Source organism: Bubalus kerabau, chromosome 4 (genome assembly GCF_029407905.1).
Source record: "Bubalus kerabau isolate K-KA32 ecotype Philippines breed swamp buffalo chromosome 4, PCC_UOA_SB_1v2, whole genome shotgun sequence".
NCBI lineage: Eukaryota > Metazoa > Chordata > Mammalia > Artiodactyla > Bovidae > Bubalus > Bubalus kerabau.
The window spans coordinates 166976651-167004005 of NC_073627.1; the positions used below are offsets into that span (position 1 = coordinate 166976651).

Below are 27355 nucleotides of genomic sequence, written 5' to 3' on the forward strand. Positions count from 1 at the left end.
GCTAGCAGAAAATATGACTCTCTTCCCTACTAGAGCAAAATGGTCCAACCGCAAGGGCAGGATCCATAGAATGTGACCAGCTGTTTTGGTGGTTTTCTGTTACTATTTGTGAAGTCTTCATTCTTGTCATCTACCAGCAGAAGAGTGGTGGCAGTTGCCAGAGGTTGGAGGAAAAGAACATGGGAGAATTTACATTCGAGAAAATTCCATTCATTGACTTCATTATTTCTGGGAATTCAGAAAAGACCACCATGATCCTTTAGCTGCGAAAATGCTGGGGCTGGCCTTGGAAACTGCTAGGATTCGTCGGCAGGCGCAGCTTGCTTTTGAGAAGTCCTGCCCTGTGCCATCTTGTAGCCTGAATATTTTGCCTGTGTGCTAAGTTTTTGAAATATTAAGTAGTGTTATAGCAACATAGGGTGAAATTAACACAGAAAACGAGAATAATTAAAACTGGAGGAGCAGTGATAAATCTTGAAGTCATCACCCTGCCACATTGATCCTTATATGTCAATGTTTCCTGTTTTGTTTTATCCTTCCAGTTCTCATCATTATGCAGAGTTATTATTTTTTTTTAATTTTTAATGCAGTAGCAGTTACATAAATTCTGTTTTCTGCTTTTCCTGCTTGACGCTGCAACATAACTATTTTTCCATGTTGTTATGCAGGCCTCATAATCAAGTTCATGGGCTGTATAATTCACTGGTGAGATGTATGATCATTTATTTAAACCTTGCTATTGGCCATTTCAGTCACATGATGCTGTTATAAACGGAATGAGCAACAGCGTCAGTGGGAGTGTGAAGTGGTACAGTCCTTTTGGGAAAGCAATTTGGCAATGTGTATCACAGGCCTGAAAAATGTTCATTGCCTTAGAGCTAGTCATTTCTCTTCTGGGAATTTCTCATAAGGAAATAATCTAAAGTGCAGACCCAGATTTATGCATCAAGATGGAAACTTTATGTATCATAGAGGAAAGCTTGAAACAACTAAATATTCAAACATAGGGGAAGCATTATGTAAATGATTACATAGCAGCTCCATGGAATATTATGCAGTCATTAAAACTGTTTATGAAGAGCTCGTAAATGGAAAATGCTGATGTTATGATTGAAATAAGCGGGATATAAGATTATATTGATACTATGATCCCAGCTGTGTAAAATTAGTTTCCCAAGTAGGCATAGAAAAAGATTAGAGAGAAATACATCAAAATATTAACAGTGGGTGGGAAGATGAGGGACTTTATTTTTCTTGCAACTTCCCATGTCTTAAAAATTTTTTACTTTGTTCGGGTATAAATTTAACACACATTTATTGAATAAAATTGCAAGCATTAAAGAAATAGGTGATGGAGAAAGTCCTGTGAAAGTGTTAGTCACTCAGTTGTATCGGCTCTTTGTGACCCCATGGACTATACCCCACCAGGCTCCTCTGTCCATGGAATTCTCCAGGAAGAATACTGGAGTGGGTTGCCATTCCCTTCTCCAGGAGATCTTCCTGACCCAGGGATTGAATCCAGGTCTTCTGCACTGCAGGCAGGTTCTTTACCATCTGAGCCACCAGAGAAGCCCACGTGTATTCTAAGACAACTTGATTTCTACATAATGCAATTTTAGGGTAGTCTGCATTAAAGTATCTGTTTTTTTTTTTTTTAATTAAAAAGGGGGAGGATGAGGACTTCCCTGGTGGTCCAGAGATTAAGAATCCACTTTCCAATGCAGGGGACTGGGTTCAATCCCTGGTCAGGGAACTAAGATCCCACATGGCATGGAGCAACTAAGCTCCCGTGTGCTCTAGAGTCTGTGTATCCCATTGACGACCTGACACTGCCAAATAAATAAATACTTTAAAAAAAAGAAAAGAAAGGAGGATGAAGTCAGCTACTAGGAAAACTTAGCACTGCTGTGCACATTATCAGATAGGCATTACTATCAAGGTCTGAATTTCTTGGATGCCTTAGATGTGAGGTAAAATCAGTTTATTGATTAGGTCCTTGTTATTTCTAGATACTTTATATTGATTGAAAATTATTTTTTATAAGAAAGTTAATAGCAGCAGTTATGACTCTGAGCTCCCTAATGCAGAGGACACAAATTTGATCCCTGATTGGGGAAATAAGATTCTACATGCTGCACGGTGTGGCCAAAAATTAAAAAAAAAAAGCCACAGGCACATAATGAATTCTTCAAGAAAGGATGAGTTAAATAGATGATGGTATATACATTCAATGGAATGCTGCATAGTTGTTAAAGATAAGAATTCTGTGTTTACTGACACTGAAAACATATTCAACATGTTAATCAAGTGATAAAAATTAATCTCTGAAATAGGCACACACTAAGATCTTAATTTGGAAATATCATTCTGTATCTCTCTCTTTCTCTCCCTCTCACACAAATAGACACATAATATTCTAGGAAGAGGTTTATCTCTAACAGTGGATATCTTCATGGAGGAGGAACATGGATGATCATAATTTTATTTTTGTTTCAATTGTCTAAATTTGCTAATTGAACATTCAATATTTATATAATTTAGAAAATACATTTTAAAAATTCCTCCCACTTCAATACAAGAAAGAGGGAAGAAGTAAGACTGGCTTTGGCATGGCAGATAAGGAATTGAATTGAGCTGAATTTCTTGCAATAGAAAGAAATTAACCCAATGTATTTTCACTGTGTGGTTTTCCACTCATGGCTCTGATAAACATTCCTATGAAAATCAAGCGATTCACTTTTTCTCTTATCTGCCCTCTTTCTCATCTCAGCTGTACTTCTCTTATTAAAGGCTTATATGAAGCATTCCTTCCTCCAGAAGTCTTCTCAGATTTCCCCACCCCCACCACCATGCAAGTAATATCTTCTGTGGAATGTTTACAGCCCTAGACCTGATTCCTTGACTACCTTATCACGCTGTTTGTGTTGTCAGGGTTATATTAGATATTAAGATATTATTATTTAAGATATGAAGGTATTATCATGGACACTAGAGAGAGTTCCTTCAGAACCAGATTGCATGAACTTTACATTTTTGCTTCTTTATATCATACAGGGCTTGGTAAGCAGTAGGTACACAGTAGAACTTTGCTAAAGGACTGAAAGTTTGACACAGAGTCCTTCCTTCCCAGGGAGAAGGGGTTGCTAAGAGATGATATTCACAAATAAACGTGCACTCACAAAATGACCCTCACTTACTGAATAAACCAGTATGTGCTAGGGATTGCAATACATATTTAACTTTCCTCAATCCATTCAATAACCCATGGAATAGGTATTACAGTAAAGTCAAAGTGTTAGTTGCTCAATTGTGTCTGACTCTTTGTGATCCCCTGGACTGTAGCCCTCAAGGCTCCTCTTGGCCGTGGAATTGTCCAGGCAAAAATACGGGGGTGGGTTGCCATTCCTTTCTCCTGGGGATCTTAAGTCCTCTGCATGTGAACAGATTCGAATGTGCGTTCCACCAGCATCAGGCATGAGTGGAACTGTAGCTTGCCCTCTCTCTCTTATTGCTGATGATCCTTTAGTTCTACCATCTCCCACCCGCTCTCCCTCCTCCAGTCAGTAACTCTTCTTGCCTGTTAACGCCATACCAGCCGTTGTATGCCAGCCATTGTGCCATACTATTACAGTTTTCAGGGTACTGTTACTGTAAGATTAAGAACATTTTATTTTCTGTGTTTAATGTATTATTTGTGTGAAAAATATTATAAACCTATTACAGTACAGTACTATAGAGCCTATTGTATTAGTTGGGTACCCGGCCTAACTTTGTTGGACTTACGAATAAATTGGACTGAACAAATGAGCTCTCAGAATGGAATTTGTTCCTATGTGGGGGACTTACTGTATTAGCTACAGTTTACAGATGAGGAGATGTGGTGTTGGAGAATACTCTTGAGAGTCCCTTGAACTGCAACGAGATCCAACCAGTCCATCCTAAAGATCAGTCCTGAGTGTTCATTGGAAGGACTGATGTAGAAGCTGAAATTCCAATACTTTGGCCATCTGATGCGAAGAGCTGACTCATTTGAAAAGACCCTGATGCTGGGAAAGATTGAGGGCAGGAGGAGAAGGGGACAACAGAGGATGAGATGGTTGTATGGCATCACCGACTCAATGGCATGAGTTTGGGTAGACTCCGGGAGTTGGTGATAGACAGGGAGGCCTGGCATGCTGCAGTCCATGGGGTCACAAAGAGTTGGACACGACTGAGTGACTGAAAACTGAACTGAACTGAGCTGAACAGATGAAGATCCTGAGGCTAAAGTTTGCACAGCCAGGGAGTGGGGCAGACAGGATTCTAACCTGTGTCTGTCTGACTCCATAACCCCTGACCTCTCCATTGGGCAGGAGAGATGCCAGATGAGTGACTCAGGAAGTAGGATCAAAGGTTCCCCTCTTTCAAGGCAAGTGTCCTTTCATACCAAGTAGCTAGTAAATGAGCTAGGCCGTCTCATTTATTACTGTCTGGATATCTTGTATTGGATTCCATGTGCCAGTACAGTGGTAAAGACACAGCATTTTATTTCTTTTTAATAACAGGACATTTAGAGCCAATTTGCCCAATTAAGGGTTTAATTTCCATTCTTCAGTCCACATGACTAATGCCTATGTCTGACCAGCATAAGCCCTCCTCAAACAATATGAAACAAATCAGGGTGATTTTCTACTCACAACAGTGAGAAATGATCAGCTATTCCTTCTCTTTCTGAGCACATCTGCTGAACTTCACTGAGTTATAAGCTGGTGATTGTCAGTTCAAAAGAGATGAGACCAGAGAGGTCGATACACAGAAAAATGCAGAATTCAGAAATCACTTACTTAAAGACATGTATAGCTGATTAAAACATTTTTTTAAATTATTGAGTATAATTGACATATATATACTTGTATTAGTTTTAGGTGTATAACATGAAGATTTGATGTATGTACATATTGTGAAATGATTACCACAATAAATTTAGCTAACATTCATCACCACACAGTTATAATTTTTTTTTCTAATGATAAGAACTTTTAAGATCTACTCTTGGGAATTTCCTGGTGGTCTAGTAATTATTACTCTGTGCTCTCATTGCCAAGGGCCTGGATTCGATCCCTGGTTGGGAACTAAGATCTCACAAGCCATGAAGCACAGCCAAAATAAATAGATAAAAAACGTTAAAAAAGATTTATTTTGTTTGCAATTTTCAAATATGCAATATACTATTGTTAACTGTAATCGTCTTGTGGTACATAACATCATATAACTGGAAGTTTGTACCTTTGACCACCTTCATTTGTTTTTCCCATTCCCTTCCTCTGCCTCTGGTAACCACCAATCTGTTCTCTGTTTCAATGAATTTGGTCTTTTTAAGATTCAGCATATAAGTGAGATCATACGGTATTTATTTATCTTTCTCTGTCTGACTTATTTTACTTAGCACAATGCCCTCAAAGTCCATTCATGTTGTAGCACATGGAAGGACTTCCTTCTTTTATATGGCTGAATAATATTCCATTACATATATATCTCACATCTTTTTAATCCATTGATCTATTGATGGACATGTTGTTTTCATATCTTGGCTCTTGTAAATAATGCTGCAATGAACAGAGGGATGAAAATATATTCTTGAGATAGTGATTTTATTTCCTTTGCACAAATGCCCAGAAGTGGAATTGCTGGATCCAGTTGATTTTCATTATTTGCTCTGTTAATGGTCTATGAAGTCACCATGAAAACTGAATTAGTAACTGTTGTACATTCAGAAAACTAAGATCATGGCATCTGGTCCCATCGCTTCATGGGAAATAGATGGGGAAACAGTGTCAGACTTTATTTTTTTGGCCTCCAAAATTACTGCAGATGGTGACTGCAGCCATGAAATTAAAAGACGCTTACTCCTTGGAAGGAAAGTTATGACCAACCTAGACAGCATATTCAAAAGCAGAGATATTACTTTGCCAACAAAGGTCTGTCTAGTCAAGGCTATGGTTTTTCCAGTGGTCATGTATGAATGTGAGAGTTGGACTGTGAAGAAGGCTGAGCGCTAAAGAATTGATGCTTTTGAACTGTGGTGTTGGAGAAGACTCTCGAGAGTCCCTTGGACTGCAAGGAGATCCAACCAGTCCATCCTAAAGGAGATCAGTCCTGGGTGTTCATTGGAAGGATTGATGCTGAGGCTGAAACTCCAATACTTTGGCCACCTCATGAGAAGAGTTGACTCATTGGAAAAGACCCTGATGCTGGGAGGGATTGGAGGCAGGAGGAGAAGGGGCGACAGAGGATCAGATGGCTGGATGGCATCACCAACTCGATGCACATGAGTTTGAGTGAACTCCGGGAGTTGGTGATGGACAGGGAGGCCTGGCGTGCTGCGATTCATAGGGTCGCAAAGAGTCGGACACGACTGAGCGACTGAACTGAACTGAACTGTGCTGTTGCTTCTATGAGAAATACAGGCTTAGGTTCTTTCAAGCCTCTGGTCACAACATTTTCATCAATCGATCAATATACAATCTTATTGTAATGTGTTTCTGTTCAGAAACATCTTACTTAATATATAGTGCTGATTCATTAACATCGAACTCACAGCCAAAAGCACCATAAATCACGCCTGGATGAAGCTTATCTAACTTGTATTTTCTCTGTAAGGCACATCATCACAGCTTTCTGTGCTTTGGAACATCAGATAGCACTTTAGCACTGCTCTTAGGGCTCATTTTAAACAGTGAAATCATAAGCACAAAATCATAACCCAAAGCACAAAAAAAAGTGAAAAAAACGTGGCTAAACAGACCATGAAAAGGACTCTTGTTTACAGTCTGAGAGCTGACACACGACCCCAGCTGGGAATGTTTGTGTAATAGTTTGCTAGGGCCGCCATAACAACAACAAGCAAAAACTGGGCGGCTCAAACAACAGAGTTTCATTTTCTCATGGTCCTGGAGCTGGAAGTCTGAGATCAAGGTGTTGGCAGGCTTGGTTTCTCCTAAGGCCACTGCACTTGGTTTGTAGATGGTCACCTTCTTGCTGCAACCTCACATGATCTCTGTGAGTCTGTGTGTCCTGAATCCGTTCATATGAGGACACCAGTCAGATTGAATTAGGATCCACCCTAACAACCTCATTTTAACTTAACTACCTCTTTACAGGCTTAATCTGCAAATAACAGTCACAAAATGAGTCACATTCTCAGATGAAGGCTTCGATTTATGAATCTGGGGGGACCCAGGATAGCCCACAACCATATATATCAGGGAACTCAAATTTTTTGCTGCTCTGCAATTATCTGTGAATGAGCTCTATAGCCGTGTGAGCCTTGATTTGGGGGTTCTAGATCAATTTTAGTAGCTAGGTGAATTCATAAATAAGGAGGAATAATTTGAGAATCATGAAGGTTGACGGCAATTGTACCAACCACAACTATAGAATTAGACTGTTGAATTTTTTTAAATATTTATTTATTTTGCTGCACTGGTCTTAGTTGTATCATGTGGGATCTTTCACTGTGGCACACAGCCTGGTTGTGGTCCACGGGTTCGGGAGTTGTCACACTAGTGGTTAATTGCTCCTCGGCATATGGCATCTTAGTTCCCTAACCAGGGATTGAGTCCACGACCCCTACATTCCAAGGCGGGTTCTTGGCCATTAGACCACCAGAGAAGTTCCTAGACTGTTGGATTTCCTGATACTCGCGAGGCTAAAGCCTGCTACTTGAAAAAGACAAGTTTCTTTCCCGTTTCCTAGGCATAGACCAAAATACGTTGTCTGGGTCATCAACTGGAAGGGAGCCAGAGATTTTCCCACCTTGGTAGTCTCCTCCTCCTTCTTGAATTCTTCTCTTTGAGAGAAAGCAAATTTAGTTTTAAAACAAAGAAAAATAGTGCATGTAAAGCTTCTGGCCTCACCCAAAACATTGTAAATTGAGCCATAAATCCTGGGAACACGATGTCTGCACACTCTGTAGCTTTCTAGAAAATCTAAGCCAGACAACAACTGGAGGCATGGAGGGGAATGTCTTACACGCCTCCAATGCTGAGAGGCTCTGCAGTAGGCTCCCATTCGTTTTCTCATTCAACTCCCATAAAGCTCATGGAATGGGCAAGGCAGCAATTATTGGAGTTCAGAAAGAGACTGAGTTGCTCATGAGATCATCTGGCTGCTTAGGGGGTCAGCCCAGAACCAGGGCCTTTAAACTCCCAAGCTTGTCCTCCTTCTTTGACTTTGAGTTGGAACAAGCTGAATTGGTCCCAGATGTTGATAGCAATGCATCGATGTTTAAGAAGATCAACAGTTGTTTCTAAGCCTTGAGGTGTTTTGAATTCTTTCACTTTTCTACACTCATTTCTTAAGGATCAGAGGGGAATCATGCCACAGAGGGGATGGTTGTCGAGATCCAAAGGTGAGTGAGCCCTGGCCTTCACCACAGTGGAATTCTGAATGTCTAGAGAGTGCTGCCAGAGAAGGCAATGACACCCCACTCTAGCACTCTTGCCTGGAAAATCCCATGGACAGAGGAGCCTGGTAGGCTGCAGTCCATGGGGTCACTAAGAGTCAGACATGACTGAGAGACTTCACTTTCACTTTTCACTTTCATGCATTGGAGAAGGAAATGGCAACCCACTCCAGTGCTCTTGCCTGGAGAATCCCAGGGATGGGGGAGCCTGGTGGGCTGCCGTCTATGGGGTCACACAGAGTTGGACACGACTGAAGTGACTTAGCAGCAGCAGCAGCAGAGAGTACTGCCCAATAGAGCTAGAAAAGCGAGCCAGGACTTCCTTGGTGGTCCAGTGGTTAAGAATCTGCCTGCCAATGCAGGGGACATGAGTTGTATCCCTGCTCCAGGAAGATCCCACATGCTGCAGGGCAAGTAAGACCATGTGCCTCAACTACTGAGCCCGCACATCCTAGAGTCTATATTCCGTAACAAGAGAAGTCATTGCAATGAGAAGCCTATGCTCCGCAACTAGAAAGTAGCTGCTGCTCTCTGCAACTAGAGAAAAGCCCGCAGGCAGCAATGTAGATCCAAGACCCAGAGCAGCCAAAAAAAAAAAAAAAAAAAAAAAGGGAGCCATATAGGATAACTTCATCTGAAAACTGAAACAGGTGAAATTAATTTGAGAATACATTTATTTAACCCAATATATCCCCAAATTATCATGTAGTCACTATAAAAATTGTTGATGAGATAATTCACACTCTTTTATTCCTACTGCAATTTTCTTTTTTCAAATCAGGTGTGGATTTTACACCCATAGCACATCTTGATTTGTGCTAATCCCATTGGCAGTGCTCAATACCCACATGTGTGGCTTCCATGTCAGACGGTGCATGTCTAAAGGGACATGCTTCTAAATTAATTTATGTGCCTCCATGGGATGCTGGCCATAATGAAGGGTCTACTCTAACACATCAAGAGATCATTTCTAGGAATTGCTTTCAAAGTCTTTCCAGAGAAGGAGACTTTTAAAAATAGAAATATTTTAATTTTTTGACTCTTCTGGGTCTTCGTTGCTGTACTTGGGCTTTCTCTAGTTGTGGCGAGCAGGGGCTACTCTTCGTTGTGGTGCATGGGTTTCTCATTGCAGTGGCGTGTCTTGTTTCTAGGGTGCTAGGACTCAGTAGTTGTGGGACATGGGCTTAGCTTCCCTGAGGCATGTGGAATCTTCCTGGAACAGGGATTGAACCTGGATCCCCTTCATTGGCAGGCAGATTCTTAACCACTAGATCATTGGGAAACCCAGAAGGAGACTTCCTTGGTGGCCCAGACGGTAAAGCATCTGCCTACGATGTGGGAGACCTGGGTTCAATCCCTGGGTCAGGAAGATCCCCTGGAGAAGGAAATGGCAACCCACTCCAGTACTCTTGCCTGGAAAATCCCATGGATGGAGGAGCCCGGTAGGCTGCAGTCCATGGGGTCGCTCAGAGTCGGACAGGACTGAGAGACTTCACTTTCACTTTTCACCTTCATGCATTGGAGAAGGAAATGGCAACCCACTCCAGTATTCTTGCCTGGAGAATCCCAGGGACAGGGGGAGCCTGGTGGGCTGCTGTCTATGGGGTTCCACAGAGTCGGACACGACTGAAGCGACTTAGCAGCAGCAGCAGCAGCATGATGCGGAAGACCCGGGTTTAATCCCTGAGTCGGGAAGACCCCCTGGAGAAGGAAATGGCAGCCCATTCCAGTACTCTTGCCTGGAAAATCCCATGGACGGAGGAGCCTGGTAGGCTACAGTCCATGGGCCTGCAAAAAATTGGGCATGACTGACTGACTTCACTTTCTTTTGATTGCACCCAGAAGGGAAGGGCATCCTTGGCAAAGGTAGGAGCATCTTTCTGGGGGCTGGTGAAGGGAGGAGGCCCTGCTCCCTGAGTGGGTATGGTTCTGACATTCTTCAGGTTGGCTTGAATTTTGCTTGAAATGTGAGTTCTGGGAAGGACAACCAATTTTTAGAGCTGATAAGCTTGCTCAGCACTGTGTGCTTAGAACTCAATAAGCCAGGCTTTGCACTCTAGGAGCTCATCTCTAGATCAGTGTTTTCTCAAAGTCAAGTGGGCATCAGAGTCACGGCGGGGGTGGGGGTGGGGAGAGGTCTTGTGAAAAATAAAAATTCCTTGGCCCCCACTCTAGAGTTCCTGATTTAGTAGGCTTAGAATGGGGCCTGAGAATTTGTGTTTCTAGCAAGATCCAGGCCACCACTGCTTAGAGAATCAGACTTTGAGAACCATTGGTCTAGCAGATGAGTAAAGCCATCAGATATTCATTCAACAAACACTCCCAATTTAGCACTTTTTTCAATGCTGCAGATAGAGTAGTGAGCAAGACAAATGAAGTCCCTTTCTGCAGTGGAGGTTTGGGCAGGGATAACAGATGGTGGTGACGTCAGGGATCTGGAGTTGACTGGATAATGACACCCTATTATTTAGTAGGGCTTCCCTGGTGGCTCAGATGGTAAAGGATCTGCTTGCAATGCAGGAGACCCAGGTTCCATACCTGGGTCAGGAAGATCCCCTGGAGAAGGGAATGGCGACCCACTCCAGTATTCTTGCCTGGAGAATTCCATGGACAGAGGAGCCTGGTGGGCTACATCCCATGGGGTTGTAAGACACAACCAAGCAACTCACACACACACATCATTTAGTAACTGAGATTCATAAAGGTTGGTAGAATAACTTGGCCCTATTCCCACAGCGAGTTTACATTTAGTCTCTGGTCTGTCTGTTGTTTCATGGTGGTTCCTTTGGTCTGATCCTCTTAATAACACCCCCTCCTCCAATTGTTCTAGTTAACTTTTCTTGCTCAACTTTCAGATCCCTGATCAACCACCAGTTCTTCAGAACAGTGTTTCTCAACTTCCCTATGAGTTTCACTGGAGTATTTATTCAGGATTTAAATCACAGGGTCTGTCACATTGTGGCTGCTTAATAAAATTTGCTGGTTGAATGAAGGAGTTAATGCACTTAATGAAATCCATGATGGCTTCTTGACTTATTGGGCTGAAAGGAAGTCATTCCAGGAAACTGGAGAAAGGAGAGAAGCTACCTGGCAATTAAAACCAGAGACAGCCTTGAACTTGGAAGGGTGGAGGCCTGAGGTGGGGACCAGCCATTCTGCACAGACCTGGAATTTGGGTAGATGGGTAGGGGTCATCCTGGGGAGAAACTGTAGAGGTAGATATGGAATCCTGATAAATAAGTTCAGGAAACAGGGAGCCCCTGAATATTTGGGGGCAGCCAAGCCACATGTGGGCTTTCCAGGTGGCTCAATGGTAAGGATTCCCCCTGCCAATGCAGGAGACACCAGAGATGTAGGTTTGATCCCTGTGTTGGAAAGATCCCCTGGAGGAGGAAATGGAAACTCACTACAGTATTCTTTCAGGAAATCCCATGAACAGAGGAGCCTGGTGGGCTATAGTCCATGGTGTTACAGTCAGACACAACTGGCCACACATAACCTTTTTTTTTTTTTTTTTTCTGTTTTGGAGGAAAAACCTCAACTCTCCAGGCACCTGTGATGGGTACTTGGGGAGGGGTCAGTAGAAGGAATCATAGCTCAGATTTAAGCCCAAACACATAATGTTAGGGTCAAGTCCTACTTCCTGCTCTTAATAGCACATGACTATGGGCAAGATGGTGGAGAAGGCAATGGCACCCCACTCCAGTCCTCTTGCCTGGAAAATCCCATGGGCTGAGGAGCCTGGTAGGCTGCAGTCCATGGGGTCGCTAAGAGTCAGACACGAATGAGTGACTTCACTTCCACTTTTCACTCTCCTGCATTGGAGAAGGAAATGGCAACCCACTCCAGTGTTCTTGCCTGAAGAATCCCAGGGATGGCGGAGCCTGGTGGGCTGCCGTCTATGGGGTTGCACAGAGTCGGACAAGACTGAAGCAACTTAGCAGCAGCAGCAGCAACAGCATGGGCAAGATGGATGGCATCATCGACACATTGGACATGAGTTTGAGCAAGCCACGGGAGACAGTGAAGGACAGGTGTGCTGCAGTCCATGGGGTCACAAAAGTTAGACACGACTGAGTGACTGAACGACATGGGCAGGACACATAAACATTGTGAAGTTCAGTTTTGTTCTCTGAAAAACAGGCAAAACCAAACAAACAAAACCAGTTACCGAATCCATTGTGTTGCTTTGAGGATTAAATGATATACTGTAGAGTAAATTGTCTGGGATAAAGTCTGGCACGCAGAAGGCACTGGCTGTTATTACGGAGATAAGTCTCTTCTTGTCTCCTTTCTCCTTTCCTTCTCCAACTCTTCCTCCTCTCTGTATACATTGCCCACGAGAAGGTTTTTAAGGCCTCTTGGCATCTGGGGAGGTGGGATGTCACCAAGGGGCTAAAAGACAGCATCTGGGCATATCAGGGCAAGGCTTGAGGCCAAGCTGATCACAGCCTGTGGCATTTGGTTCCATACCTGGTTCCCTGTGGGCGACAAAAGGCAGACCACTCACCTCTTGGTGTCTGGGTTTTGCGGGCTGCATCAGGGGGACCACAGTCCCAGCTGAGCTTCTCCTCTGCTCTCAGCCCCTTACTGCTCCAAGTTCCGAATCTCCTCCCAGGAAATAATGTAGCAATTGTGGAGGCCAGCGAGGGGCTGGGGCCAAATCAGAGGAATGCCAGGGAACACGCTAATCTCCAGGGAAGTCCCTGCCTGCAGTGAGGCTGCATGGCACTCACTGCCACACGAAGCAGAGCAACAAATGACGCTTCAAGAATGAGAAACAAACTTTCCGAGTTCACTTGGCTGCAGAGCCTTTGGGAGACCAAATTATAGTAAAACTAAAAATAAGACTTGGGAGGACCAGTATGCTTTTTTTCTTTAAATGCACAAAAGGTTTCTCTTTTCTACTTGAGAACAATATAATTCCACAGGCACATTTTGCCTTATTTTGTTGCATGGGACTCAGAAAAGCTCAGGGGAGAAAGAGTTCCTGAGATTGTAGCTTGTTGCTGGAAGATCAAACCCAGGGAAAGTTATTTTTATACCTCGTGGGTTTTGTTTTGTTTTTTCTTTCTCCTTTCAGCTGCCTGGTATTTACCCTCACAATTAGGGGGTCTGTCTTGTTAAATAAAGTATTTATTCTTTCTTTCCTTGATTATAAAAGACATACATGTTCATTGTAGAAAATTAGAAACTACCAAAAACAAAAAGAGAGAAAGAGACATCTGCCATTTAAAGATAAGCATGGTTGTATAACTTTGATACACAAAGTACCATATAATGGTACTGTATATGCTCCAACTACCATTCCTTGGCTAGTGTTGTAAATATTTTCTCCCAGTTTTTGCTTTTTCACTTTTCTATATTGTATTCTGAGGGACAGAAGTTGTTGAACATATCAATTTGATAAAGGCTAATGCTTTTTTAGTGTATCCGATCTAAGAATTCCCTCTCTACCCTGAAACCATCAATAATACAGTCTATATTTTTTTGGTAAAACATTTTAAAGTTTTGCCTTTCATTTTAGTCACTAAAATACCCGAAACTGATTTTTTGGTAACGGTGACTTAGAGATCAAGAATTTTGTTGTATCTTCTGTATGCATATCTGATCATTCCATAACCCTTTATTGAATAGTCCATATCTATCTGCTGACCTGCCATGAAAGTCTTTCCTATTTTCAGTTCAGTTCAGTTCAGTCACTCAGTCGTGTCCGACTCTTTGCAACCCCATGAATCACAGCACGCCAGGCCTCCCTGTCCATCACCAACTCCCGGAGTTCACCCAGACTCACGTCCACTGAGTCAGTGATGCCATCCAGCCATCTCATCCTCTGTCGTCCCCTTCTCCTCCTGCCCTCAATCCCTCCCAGCATCAGAGTCTTTTCCAATGAGTTAACTCTTCGCATGAGGTGGCCAAAGTACTGGAGTTTCAGCTTTAGCATCATTCCTTCCAAAGAAATCCAGGGCTGATCTCCTTCAGAATGGACTGGTTGGATCTCCTTGCAGTCCAAGGGACTCTCAAGAGTCTTCTCCAACACCACAGTTCAAAAGCATCAATTCTTCGGCACTCAGCCTTCTTCACAGTCCAACTCTCACATTCATACATGACCACAGGAAAAACCATAGCCTTGACTAGACAGACCTTTGTTGGGAAAGTAATGTCTCTGCTTTTGAATATGCTATCTAGGTTGGTCATAACTTTTCTTCCAAGGAGTAAGCGTCTTTTAATTTCATGGCTGCAGTCACCATCTGCAGTGATTTTGGAGCCCCCAAAAATAAAGTCTGACACTGTTTCCACTGTTTCCTCATCTATTTCCCATGAAGTGGTGGGACCGGATGCCATGATCTTCGTTTTCTGAATGTTGAGCTTTAAGCCAACTTTTTCACTCTACATAGGTGTGTTTCTAGGCTCTGTTATTTCCCAATTGGCATATATGTCTCTCCACATGTGGATAGTGTCCTATCTTAACTTTCATAATTTTATTTATTTATTTATGTTAATTGGAGGATAATTACTTTACAATATTGTGGTGGTTTTTGCCATATATCAGTATGAATTGGCCATAGGTATAGATGTGTCCCCTCCATACTTTCATAATTTTATAATAAGCTCTGATATTTGGAAAGGCAAGTTTTATTATTTGTTATTCTTCAGAATTGTCTCAATTACTATTGGCCTTTTGCTTGTGGTCATACATTTCGAATGAGATGTTCAAGGTCCCTTGAGAACTCTGCTGGTATTTTGATTTCAATTGTACTGAATCTAAGTTTGGGGATGTTTGACATCAATCTATGGAAACTTTTTATCTGTGAACATAATCTCTTATCTATGAACTCTCTCTTTCCATTTAAATATTTTAAAATGTCATCTAATAAGTTTTATAGCTTTATTCATAAAGATTTGCACACTTTTTGTTATAATCATTTTTGCTATCATGATAAATTGTATTTTTTAAATTGTATTTTCAACTGATGAGTGTTGGGTTATAAAAGTATAATTATTTTAAATGAAGTTTTTTGAGTTTTGTTTGTCTGATAACAATTTTTCTGAGTTTCTTGTTATTTCTAATAATTCATAGTTTTCATTGATTTTTTGGTAGATATTCATATAATTTGGGAATAAAGATAATTTTTATACTTAAAAAAAATTTGTATTGTCTAATTGCATGAAGTAGGACCTCTAAAAGAAATCAAATTTAAACCAAAAAAGCTGCTTCTTTGCTGACTGTAAAGGAAATTCTTCTAATAACTCACCATCAAGTATGATATTTATTTTGGATTTTTGTAAATATCCTTTTTTCAAGTTAAGGAAATTTCTTTCTATTTCTAGTTTGCTAGGTTTTTTTTTTTTTTTTCCCCAAACACTTACTAGTGTTGAATTTTTAGAGTTTTCTATGTCTCCTCATATGATATTGTGATTTCTCTCACTTAATGATGATGAGTAGCATAATAAATCAACAGCACCCCACTCCAGTACTCTTGCCTGGAAAAATCCCATGGATGGAGGAGCCTGGTAGGCTGCAGTCCATGGGGTCGTGAAGAGTCGGACATGACTGAGCGACTTCACTTTCACTTTTCACTTTCATGCATTGGAGAAGGAAATGGCAACCCACTCCAGTGTTCTTGCCTGGAGAATCCCAGGGACGGGGGAGCCTGGTGGGCTGCCATCTATGGGGCTGCACAGAGTCGGACACCGCTGATGCGACTTAGCAGCAGCAGCAGCAGCATAATAAGTATTTACTTTAAGCCAACATAGCATTTCTTAGATAAACCACATTTGGTCATGTGTATGATCTTTCTTTATAATTTCTGGAGTTTACTTGCTAATATATTGTTCTGGGGTCTTAGTTCCCTGTCCAGGGATGGAATTCTTGCCCCCTGCAGTGGAAGCACAGAGTCCCAACCACTGGACCACCAGGGAATTTCCTGTAATTACCTGTTCTCAATATTAAGTTACAGCTTGTTTTTGCGACCAGTGGGCCTGTCAGTTCTTTATGGGTTGGTATTAAATCATAGATTTAATATCTTTAATGGTTAAAGGAAAAGCCAGGTTTTCTAATTTTTCAGACAATTTTGGTTGATTACACTTTTTTTTTTTTTGGCCACACTGTGCAGCATGAGGGATCTTAGTTCTTCAACCAGGATGGAACCCATGCTGAGTCCTAACCACTGCACTGCTTTGGAATTCCCTGATTATGCTTTTCTAGCTTGTCTAAAATTTACATTTATTGGCAGAAAGTTGTTCAGAGTATTTCTCGTCTTTTTCCATTCAGTTCAGTCCCTCAGTCTTTTCTAACTCTTTGCAACCCCATGGACTGCAGCACGCTAGGATTCCCTGCCCATCACCAACTCCCGGAGCTTGCTCAAACTCATGTTCATCGAGTTGGTGATGCCATTCAACCATCTCATCCTCTGTAGTCTCTCTGCCTTCAATCTTTCCAAGGGTCTTTTCCAATGAGTTAGTTCTTCGCATCAGGTGGCCAAAGTTTTGGAGTTTCAGCTTCAGTATCAGTCCTTCCAGTGAATATTCAGGACTGATTTCCTTTAGGATGGACTGGTTGGATCTCCTTGCAGTCCAAGGGACTCTCAAGAGTCTTCTCCAACACCACAGTTCAAAAGCATCAGTTCTTTGGCGCTCAGCTTTCTTTATAGTCCAACTCTCACATCCACACGTGACTACTGAAAAAATCAGCTTTGACTCATCTTTTTAATTTCTACTTATCCATGATTTCCCCCTTTTATTATTCTTAACCTTATTTATTTAAGCCTTGTCATTTTTTTTCTTGACCATTCTCACTGCAAGTTTATCAGTTTTATTGGACTTCATAAAGAACCAATTTCTGTTGGGGCTATCTTATTTTTATCTTTTACTTCATTAATTTCTGCTCTTATTTTCATTTTTCTTATGTCTGCTCTCCTTGCTTATGTCTCCTCTCCTGTGGTTGTTTTTTTAATCCTTAAATTAAGTATTTAGCTCAGGGCATTTCAACCTTTCTTCTTTGCTCAACTAATCATTTAAGGTTGCATATCCTCACTGAGTGTTGATTTAGCTGTGTTCAATCCATTTTGATACATAAAATCTTCATTGACAACCAGTTCTATCTATGTTCTAATTTCTACTTTAATTCTTTCTTTGATCTTTGACTTTTGTAGAAGTAAGTATGCTCATAAATTTCCAAAACCATAAGATTCTCTGTCATCTTTTCATTATTTATTTTCAACTGAATTGCTCTGTGGTCAGAGAATGCAGCATATATGCTGTGCTTGTGAATTTTGTTGGACTTGGTTTATGGTTTGGAAGACAAGTTTTCATGTTTTAAGTGAAAAACATATGGCTGGCCCTTTATATACATAATCTTGAATCTTCCCAATGCTGATTCCAAATAAAAAAGAATATTTATTGAACAGACAAGAAAATTGAGGCTCAGGGAAGTAAGCAGAAAAGGCGAGAGTTAATTCAGGTTAGTTTAACTCAAAACTGTTTTTCTATTCAAGTAATAGCTTACTCTGTAATTTGGAAAATAAGGTAAAATAATAATAATAATCAGATTATTATTGTTATTATATAACTACAATAATATTCATACGAAGAAAATATGAACTTAAGGGCTCTCTAGGTATTTCCCCTTTTAATCCTAGTGTTCACTCTTCTTTAGTTTCTTCATTCATTCACTATATTGAGGTTGGGGCCAGATAATTGGGCCAGGCTCTGAATCGAAACCTTGTCCCTGAGAAATCCATGTCCTAGTTGGACGGTGAAGTGAACTTGTCTTACTTTCCCCTAACATGAATCATAGCATTGGTGGGATCATTTGTTCTTTTAGTGAAATAAACAAAACTCTCTTAGAAAACACTTGGAAGAAAGAAAATGTTGATTAAATAGAACTGCTACTTCTGGGCTGGTGGTCGTGGGAACAATTCCAAAATCATTGCTGTGTCTTAGGTCCCTGCCCTTTCCAAGTCTCTCCTGCCTCCTGGCCCCAGGTGTGCCTGCGGCATCTGTCTTTAGCATTCTCCTAGGAAGTTGCACCCAGTCCCATCACTGTGGCTTCCTCGTGGATGCTGGCTCCCCCAGACTGGTGTCCCCAACCCCAATCTTGCCTCTACTTCTGGTCTTAACTGCCCCCTGCCTCTCTGCCAAGGATGCCATTTGCCCTTGACCTTTGAGAGTGAACTGAAGGCTGTGAAGGTCGTTGAGCCCAGGGGTGGAGGCAGAGGCTGCTTCTCCTGTTTTCCTCTGGCCACTTTCACATCCCTCCGTGCAGCCCCCCTCTCCTCTCATGCTTCTGCTCTTGTTTCCAAGAGGCTGAGCCCTTTTCTCTTACAGCAGGTATCTCAATCATCTTTCCAAAGCATCTTGCAAAAGAATCATTCTTATCTCTGCTTTGTAGATGAAGAAACTTGAAGCTGAAAGTTTGTCCATGGTCTTCTTAGGGATGCAAACTCAGGTCTACCTTCAGGTGGGTGTTCTTTCTCCCCATTCTGCTGTTTGGGATGACTGAAAATACTATTCCTACAGCTGCTAAGCAGTGAGCGCGGGCAAGGCACTGGCTTTCTGTGGACCATAGTCCCTTCATTTTCAGGTGGAGGTGGTCATATCTACCTTCTCTTTTCATAGAGTTACCGGATATTGCAAAGCAACCGGAAAGCTCTCTTTAAAAGACAATAAACGTAGAAAGGCTGGTTTCAAGGTCCAACTCCGCTTCGCACATACTCTCTGCCCAAATCTGGGTAAGTCTCTGAGGATGGAGCCTCTTTATGGGATGGAGCCTTTTACTTTCTCTAGGTTTGTTGTGTGTGCGTGTCTGGGTCCTGGGAGGTAGAGAAAGCAGCCAAGGCAGAGAGCTGAGGTGGAGAGAGAAAGGAGCATTTGGGAAATTGCAAAGACTTCTTGAAGGGCAAAGAGGCCTGGCATGCTGCAGTCCAAGGGGTCACAAAGAGTCAGACACGACTTAGCGACTGAACAACAAGGATTTCTGTGGCTGGACTAGAAAGAGTGGGGAAGGAGTGAGAACTGAGGCTGGGAGGCAGCAGGTCCAGGTGCTGAGCTAAAGAGCTTGACTTTTAATCCAAAGACAATGGGAAAACAGTGAAGACATTTTAAGCAGTGATGTTGATGACAATAATAATTGTGCTGCTGCTGATAGCTAATATTTATTAAGTGCTCAGCATCCCTTCACTAACTTATAACACAAACAACAACTGTAAAGAAATAGATACTATTGCTATTTTCTTAGAAGAGGAAGCTAAGGTTCAGAGATGTCAAGTAACTTACCCAAGGCCTCACAGATGGTCTGTTAAGGCCCAGACTTCAAGCCCAGGGATCTTTGTCTTTTTTTTGGCAGTACAGCTTGCGGGATCTTACTTCCTTGTCTAGGGATTGAACCTGGGCCCCAGCAGTGAAAGCTCTGAGCCCTAACCACTGGATACGGTTCATGCGTGCTCAGTCGTGTCCGATTCTTTGTGACCCCATGGACTGTAGCTCACCAAACTCCTCTGTCCATGGAATTTTCCAGGCAAGAATACTGGAGTGGGTCACCATATCCTTCTCCAGAGGATCTTCCCTACCCAGAGATCAAACCCACGTCTCTTGTGTCAGGCGGATTCTTTACCACTGGACCTCCTGCAAAACCCTAACCACCTAAGCACTAGAGAATCACCCAGGGATCCCTGTCTTAACCATGACTTTCTCCTTGGTGATCAGAACTGAAGTGTATTACCTTGCTGGATTTTTTTTGGTTTGCTTTTTAGGAGATAATTCTGTGTGGAGGCTGAGAGGACTGGTCTAGGCAAAGGAGGATGGTGGCCTTCATCAGAGGGGCAGCTGTGGAACTGAACACATCTGACATGCCTTCAGACACCAGAATGAACAGTACATTGACCCATGCATTCAGCAGCTAAAATGTGCCAGGTCTGGAAGTGGCCAGGCCTTGGCGGGGGGTGGTCTGGCAGGGTTGGGGGTCGGTGAATGAGAAGGAAGTGACTTCACCAGATAAGGAGTGTTCTTCCTGAAAATGAAAGTGCAGCCCACACCAGTGCCTGGAACCTTCCAATCATCTCCCCTCCAGCCCTACTGCTGGTGGGAGGTGTGGGCCAAGTGGAACAGGGGCCTCCGGCAGCTCCCACCCCGCTGCGACGGGCTCCCTTTTGGCAGGGGATGAGGTTTGCCTTGGCTTGGAGTCTTCATTAATTACCCTCCAAGGTTAATTCTGTAAGTGCCAGTAATGACCACGAGTTAATTTCTCTCTCTCTCTCCTGTCGGCCTTACTTCTTCCAACTTTTTGTTTCTTTAATGGGCCATCCAAGCTTGTTGGAATGTTTACCAAAGCAGGATAGTTAGAGATGTAAATAAATGAATTTACCTTGTCAAAAGGATCTGGAGATAGAATTAAGGCAAGAGGGGGTAATTTACAGATGAATAATTACTTGGAAACCTCAGCAGGGAGACTGCTGGGGTTCTCTAATTATTTATCTTCTCTCAACTTTCTCTTCTTTGAACTGCTACCATGGGGGTGGATGGGGGTGGCTTGGGGAGCAGGAGATATTATTTGGGATTTCCCCTCTCAATTGTGAAATACCTTTGGGGGCTGGTGGGATGCAGGGGTGTGTGTGTGTGTTGGTGGTGGTTGGGCGGCGGGGGGGCTCTGCCAGGATGCCAGTCAAGCCCATTGCAGTTTGCAGCACACACTCATGCCTTCATTTGGATCCTTTTGTTTGCTCTCTGATGGGGATGGCATTACTAGCCCAATTTATGGATGGAGAAACTGAGGTTCCTATGGGTGAACTCAAGCCCCACAAGCCCCATGAGGAAGAGATGGTATACTGTGGCTCAGATGAGCCTTCTGCTTCTACCTGGCCCTCCAGTGGCCTTGTATGCCACAAGGAAGGCAGTCTGAGGCTCCTCTCACCTGCCCAGCACCGCTTTCTCTGTCCCCCAGACACCCCTGGCTGGCTGAATCCCTCCCCTTTCAAAGCTCTGTTGGGAACAACCTGCTCCGTCTTCCCTGTGAGCTGGTGGCCGCGCCCCTTCCTTACGCAGCTCATTTTCCATTTTAAGATTTCCTGTTTGAACTAAAGGGCAAAGATCTCGGCAGTATCAGCCTGGAGCCGGGCTTCTGTGTGTATAAAGGGGAACCTCAGCCCCTGCCCTCTGTTTGTCCACTGGCCTTATCGACGGAGCCCAAGTCCCAAGTTCAGAGGTTCCAGTTCCTTCCCGATTTGCTGGGTAAAGTCCGGCCCTTCCGTGCAGGCAGCCAGGGCGGGTGGCCAGCCTGGAGCCAGCAGTCATTTACGGCCGGGCAGTGCTTCCGTCCTGCTGGAGGTTACTGGCTGCAGCAGACAGATGGATGGGTGGCCATGGGGACTCGGTGCCTGCTGTCTTTCCCTTCCTCCCCTTTGCCCTCTGACATGGGCTGACTCAGCAGGGCCCTGCTGGCCCAGGCGGCCTGTCCTCCTCATAGCATCCCTGGGCCTTGTGTGCACATGTGCTGCTCCTGCACCAGTATACGCCGCCACCAGTGCCAGGAGCACCACCTCTCAGTCCTTTCCCAGAGAGAGGCACTTAACTGGTGCCGTTTTTATGGGGGATAATAAGAACTATCGCTGGCAGAACAGCCTGCTAGTTCCAAGGTCCTTTCATCTCCTGTCTCATCTGATCTGTGGGACAGTCAGGAGTCATCCAGATAGTGATCGCCTGTTTTTTTCTAGATGAGCGATCAGAGCTCAGAATCAATGGTTTCATTCAATCAGACTTGTATTCAACAAGAGGTTCCAGGGAACTCCTGTCTCCCAGGCACTGGGGACCAGAGGAGACACTGATGCAGGCTCTTTTCAGGTTGTTCACACAGTCAGCAAACAGAATCGATGATTGCAAGGCTTGTCAGACGAAGCAGTCTGGGGTGCTGTGGGAGCAGGGGGTCAGGGTGTGGGGTGAGGGCCCAGGAAATGCTTTCACAAGATTTGTCCAAGTTTGCTGAGATGCACAAGGAAGCCGGGAGAAGGGTGTGGCTCTTAATGGTATGGATGGGACCTTCCCGAACTACCAGCCTCTAGGCACCAGTGATACACGAGGGTCCTTCTAGAACCCCGCAGACTGTAAGTCTCTTCTCTGGAATGTCAGCCCCCCAAGAGGAGGCGCTTCATCTCTTTTGTGGACAGCTTTATCTCCAGGGCCTGAAGTGGAGCCTGGCCCAAGGCCCTTGATGAATATTTACTGTTGAATGAGTAGATACACACGCACACCCGGGTGCATGCCAGTCACCCTCTGTCTCAGAACTATAGAATCTACAAGCTGAAGGACGCTTCTAGAGAACTGCTAGCTGGGAACAGAGCCAGAGTCACGGAGACCTGACCTGAGTCTCTGCTACTTCCCCCGAAGGCCATGGGACTAGGCGTTGGTGTTGGAGCACCCAGGTTCTGGTCTCATTTACACCTTCCCGACTTGGGTGACCTTCCTCTCCTCCCCACACATGGAAGGTCGCGTTGGCTGACCTCAGGAAACCCCTTCCTGCTCCAATGTTTGGCGAGTCTGGGAATAGACCAGTGGCACTAGGCAGGAATTCCTCTGAGCTGAAGAGACGCCTTCTCTTTGCAGTCTGAGAAGGCAGTCTGGTTGCCCTTTGCCAAACCTTGTGGCCAGAAAGATGCCTGGCTTGTGGTCACAGCTGCCCGCCCTCTGGACTCCTGCTCGCCTCCCCACAGGCCTGCCTGCTGCTGGCTGGGATGGGAAGGGATGCCGCCTGTCCACCCGCCCATGTGGCCACCCCCACCCCATTCTCCTCTCCAGAGTGAAATGTCTGGGACCCGAGGAGCCTGGGGCCAGCCTGGGGCCCATCCTTTTGCTGTTGTTGCTATTATTCAGTTGTGTCCAACTCTTTGTGACCCAGTAGACTGCAACACGCCAGATTTCCCTGTCCTTCACCATCTCCTGGAGTTTGCTCAAATTCATGTCCATTAAATCAGTGATTCCATCTCGTTGTTTGTCATCCCCTTCTCCTCCTGCCCTCAACCTTTCCCAGCATCAGGGTCTTTCCCAAAGAGTCGGCTCTTCGCATCAGGTGGCCAAAGTATTGGAGCTTCAGCTTCAAAGCATCAGTCCTTCCAGTGAATCTTCAGGACTGATTTCCTTTAGGATGGACTGGTTGGATCTCCTTGGAGACCAAGGGGCTGAGGACAGGCCCTCATTCCTCCTGTTCTCCTTCCTCCCTTGTGGATGCTGACCCGTGGTATCATCGGCAGCAGGATTTTTCCTGAGCCTCAGAGACTACAGCCTTGCTGGGAAAGACCTGTAGCTCTTGAGAGACCCTCAGCCTGCAGCCAGCATCCTCCATTGGAGGCAGTGCTCACGATGGGAAAAGATGCTCCATCTGCCTGCCCACCAGCCAGTTTCTCCCACCCTGAGCCTTTCTCAGTGGCATCAATTTCCCTTCATTATTTTTCTTTCCCTTTTCCCATGACATTGTACTTTACTCTTCCCTCCTCCTGGGAGGGGACCTGGGACCGTGGAACTTGAAATGAGCAAGAACAGGGAACCATTCAATCCCAGCCTTGCTACAAAGCTGCAGTGTGACTCGAGCCTCAGGTTTTTCATCTAGAAAACAATTATTTCTTCCCAGGCTTGTCCTGAAGATTCTATGGGATAATAGTGTATGTGAGCCTCCGGGCAGGTAATAGCAGCAAACAGTACCATAGAATTAGCTCTGTGCTAGCATTGTTTTGATCGTTCCACAGCTCTAGAAGGCAGGTACTACTTACTCCCATTTTACAGGTAGGTGAAGTTGTGGCCCAAGGTCAGACAGGTGGTAGGCGGCAGAGTGAATCCAGTAGCTTGGCTCTCACCCAGCACACACTGCCCCCGGGGAGCTGTGTGCATGTTGAGCGCTGGCTGGGTTCAGTGGCTTCCAGCTGATTTGGGTGCCACCAACCATTCGCCTTGATGAGACCTATCCTTGGGCCCTCTTGGGGACTTCACCCACCCCCTTGCTCTCCCTTTCCTGCCCTCCCCCCACACCATCCCCCCAGCTTGGGCTGAGACTTGGCTCTGCATCCAAGGGTGGAGGCAAAGCTCCTTGGGCCAGAGTTTTGTTAAGAGGCCTACACTGAGGTTGTAGCTGCCTGTCTTTGGGGTCTGCTATTTAAAAGGAGGCCAGAGTGTGGCTTCTGAGTGATTCATCAACACGCATTAACAAGGCAGGCCAGAGGCTGCCCCCACAAAGCTTACAGCCCAGGGGCTTTATTGGAAGTCCCTGCCCAGGCAGAGGCTGCCGGCAGCTCTGGGGTCACAGCCTGTAGGCCTCGGATGCCAGGCTGGAGAGGAAGTAGGAAATCAGTTTCAGAGATAGGCCAGGGCTGTGCCCATTTCACAGACAAGGGAGGGTGAGGGTCAGGACTGAACCTGGCACTTCTGATTCCTGACTGGGTACTTTCTTTGAGTCCTTTCTTTCTTTTATTTTAAGAGTTCAGGAGAGAGGAGAACCTTGAGAGTCCATGATCACGGTCAACCCCACATTTGAGACTGAAGGCCCTTGAAGGAGGCCCCTTGTTAATCCAGAGAGATAGAGAACCTGGGGCAGGGTGAGGCTGGGGGCATTTGGGAGGAGATAATTGACTTGCCCAGGGGGCACACAGCCTGTTCTGCCTCGGGGAGGACAGCGCCACCTCTCCTGGGCCAGCGGGAGGGTCCTTCCCCACAGGGATGTCGAGAGAACCAACCAGAAGCAGGAGAATGAGAAGCATCCATTCTGGGAACCCAGAACCTCAGGTTGATGACCAAGTTCTACTGTGGCATTGCTGAGGGGTCTGCAGCATCTGGATTCACAAAGACCCTCTCTCCACTGACCACATTCCTCCGGCCTAGGATGGGTGGAACCAGGCTCAGTCAACCATTCCCATGTCTTTGCATTATGGATCAGGGTATAGGGGGAGTCCTGGGCTGGGGGAGAGAAGACTTCTATTTATGCTATCCCCAACCACTTAATTCTTCCATGATCCCTCTAGCTACCTCTTATTCCTTACAAAGGATGCCCACTTTTCCTTTTTGGACTTGAGAGAAGAAAAGGAAGACAGGAGAAGAGGCGGGGGAGGGGGGCCTTTACCTAGGACAGAAGCAAGAAGCAGGAACTTCAATTCTAAGGCAACATCCGTTCTCGGATCCAGGTTCCATTCAATACCAGATTTTAAAGGATGGAAGAAAGACACAAATTCAACGTGCCTATCCCTGAACTTCAGAAATGACCAAAAAAAAAAAAAAAAAAAAAGGTGTGTTTTAGGATCAAGGAAATATGATGTTTACTTAGAAATGAAAATTGATTGCCTTTAACTTATGATAAGATAATTATGCTCCTCTGAGTCATTGTCATGCATTTGTGTTCATAAACCTCCCTCATTAAGTAGTAAGGGTACATGTATTTTATCTTAATTCATTTTTTATAGGGCTGTGAATTCCTGCATTTATCTACTTTTGTTTTCCTGTGTAGACACAAGGCTGCCTGGCCTCCCAGAGGTGAGATAACTTATTATCTAGCAACTCTTTCCCTGAAACCCAACCTAAGGCTGAAGTGGGCTCTCATTTCTCTTCTTACTGCCTGACCATAACCTTGAATGATTCACTTCACTGCTCTGCCTCTGTTTCCTCATCTGCACAGTGAAGTTAATATATTACATCTCTCACAGAGCTGGTATCACCAAGTCAATGGACATGCGTTTGAACAAACTCTGGGAGATAGTGAAGGACAAGGGAAGCCTCGTGTGCTGCAGTCCATGGCGTCACAGAGTTGGACATGACTTAGCAACCGAACAACGACTGCACAGAACTGTTGCAAGGATTTGATGAGATAATACTACGTCTCCTCCATAAAGGAGGAGCTGGTCTTGTCTGAAGTCAATAAATGGTCTCAGCCATTCCTCCACACTGTCCAAGTTACCATGAATGACCTCATCATTGTGAACTGGCGTTGGGTTGATTGTGTGATCGCTTGAGAAGAGGCAGGGAGAGTGGAACCAATTCAGATGGAGGCTCGGAGATCTCACTGCCCAGTTTCAAATCCCAGCTTGACAGCTCCCTAGTTGTATGATCTTGAACATGCAATCTTGTAACTCTTTAAAAGTCAGTTTCCTCGTCTGTGAGATGGGGCTAATAATGAGATCTCCCTCATAGAGTGGTTGTGGGGAATCAATGAGAATATCAAATGTACCTGTAAAGTTTAGCACAGTAAATAAATTATCAAATAAATTTTATTATTATTATGTGCCTGCCCCGTGCTGGATACTTGCTGTATGTATCTGGTGCTCTGATCTCTGTAAGGTCAGTGTTATTTGCTTCATGTTGAAAATGGAGAAATGGAGTCTGGAAACAGTTAGAAGTTCCTTCCTGGTAAGTGCTAGAAATGATTTTAGGCTCCTTCCATGTCTCTCTGCTGCTTTCCTGACTCCTGCTCCCCAAAGGGGGAAATACAGCTCTCCTTTGACTAAGTGCCATACCCTCTCATCCACTTCCAAGCTGGGGTTCTAGGCTCCTTTGAAAGCGTCTCACTGAAAGTTTCCTTCTGCCTCCAGGTTGACTTTGAGAACCATTGTTGCTGATAGGGCCAAGTGGACTGGACCCTCAGCTTACCTCCTGGGAGCCCTCCCCACTCCTCCTCTTAGCCACTGAAGCCCCATCTAGCTCAGAGCTCTAGTCAGGTCCAGGTCCCTTGAAGTTGATGCCAGCAGTTTCCCTTGAAAGCATGAGTCAACTCTCTTGGGTCTGTTCTGTAGGGGGAGTCCCAGGACCCCACGGGAACTTCAGGGAATACCGGACAGTTAGTGTTGTCCATCTCTCCCCAGACACACCTCACCTGGAAGTCTGAAAAAAAAACCCTTCCAACAGCAGAATGTGCTTTGAACGCCAGGGGTGTAAGTGTGGCAGGCTTGG

The 27355-nt window shown here is 44.4% G+C and overlaps 1 long non-coding RNA gene across 1 annotated transcript; it reads left to right on the forward strand.

The window, feature by feature from the left end:
* Nucleotides 1-19091: 19091 nt before the first annotated feature.
* On the forward strand, nucleotides 19092-26656 carry LOC129650611 (uncharacterized). Its single transcript, XR_008713877.1, has 4 exons — nucleotides 19092-19176; nucleotides 20197-20356; nucleotides 25876-25945; nucleotides 26116-26656. It is a non-coding gene; the product is annotated as an uncharacterized LOC129650611 (long non-coding RNA).
* The last annotated feature ends 699 nt before the right edge of the window (nucleotides 26657-27355 follow it).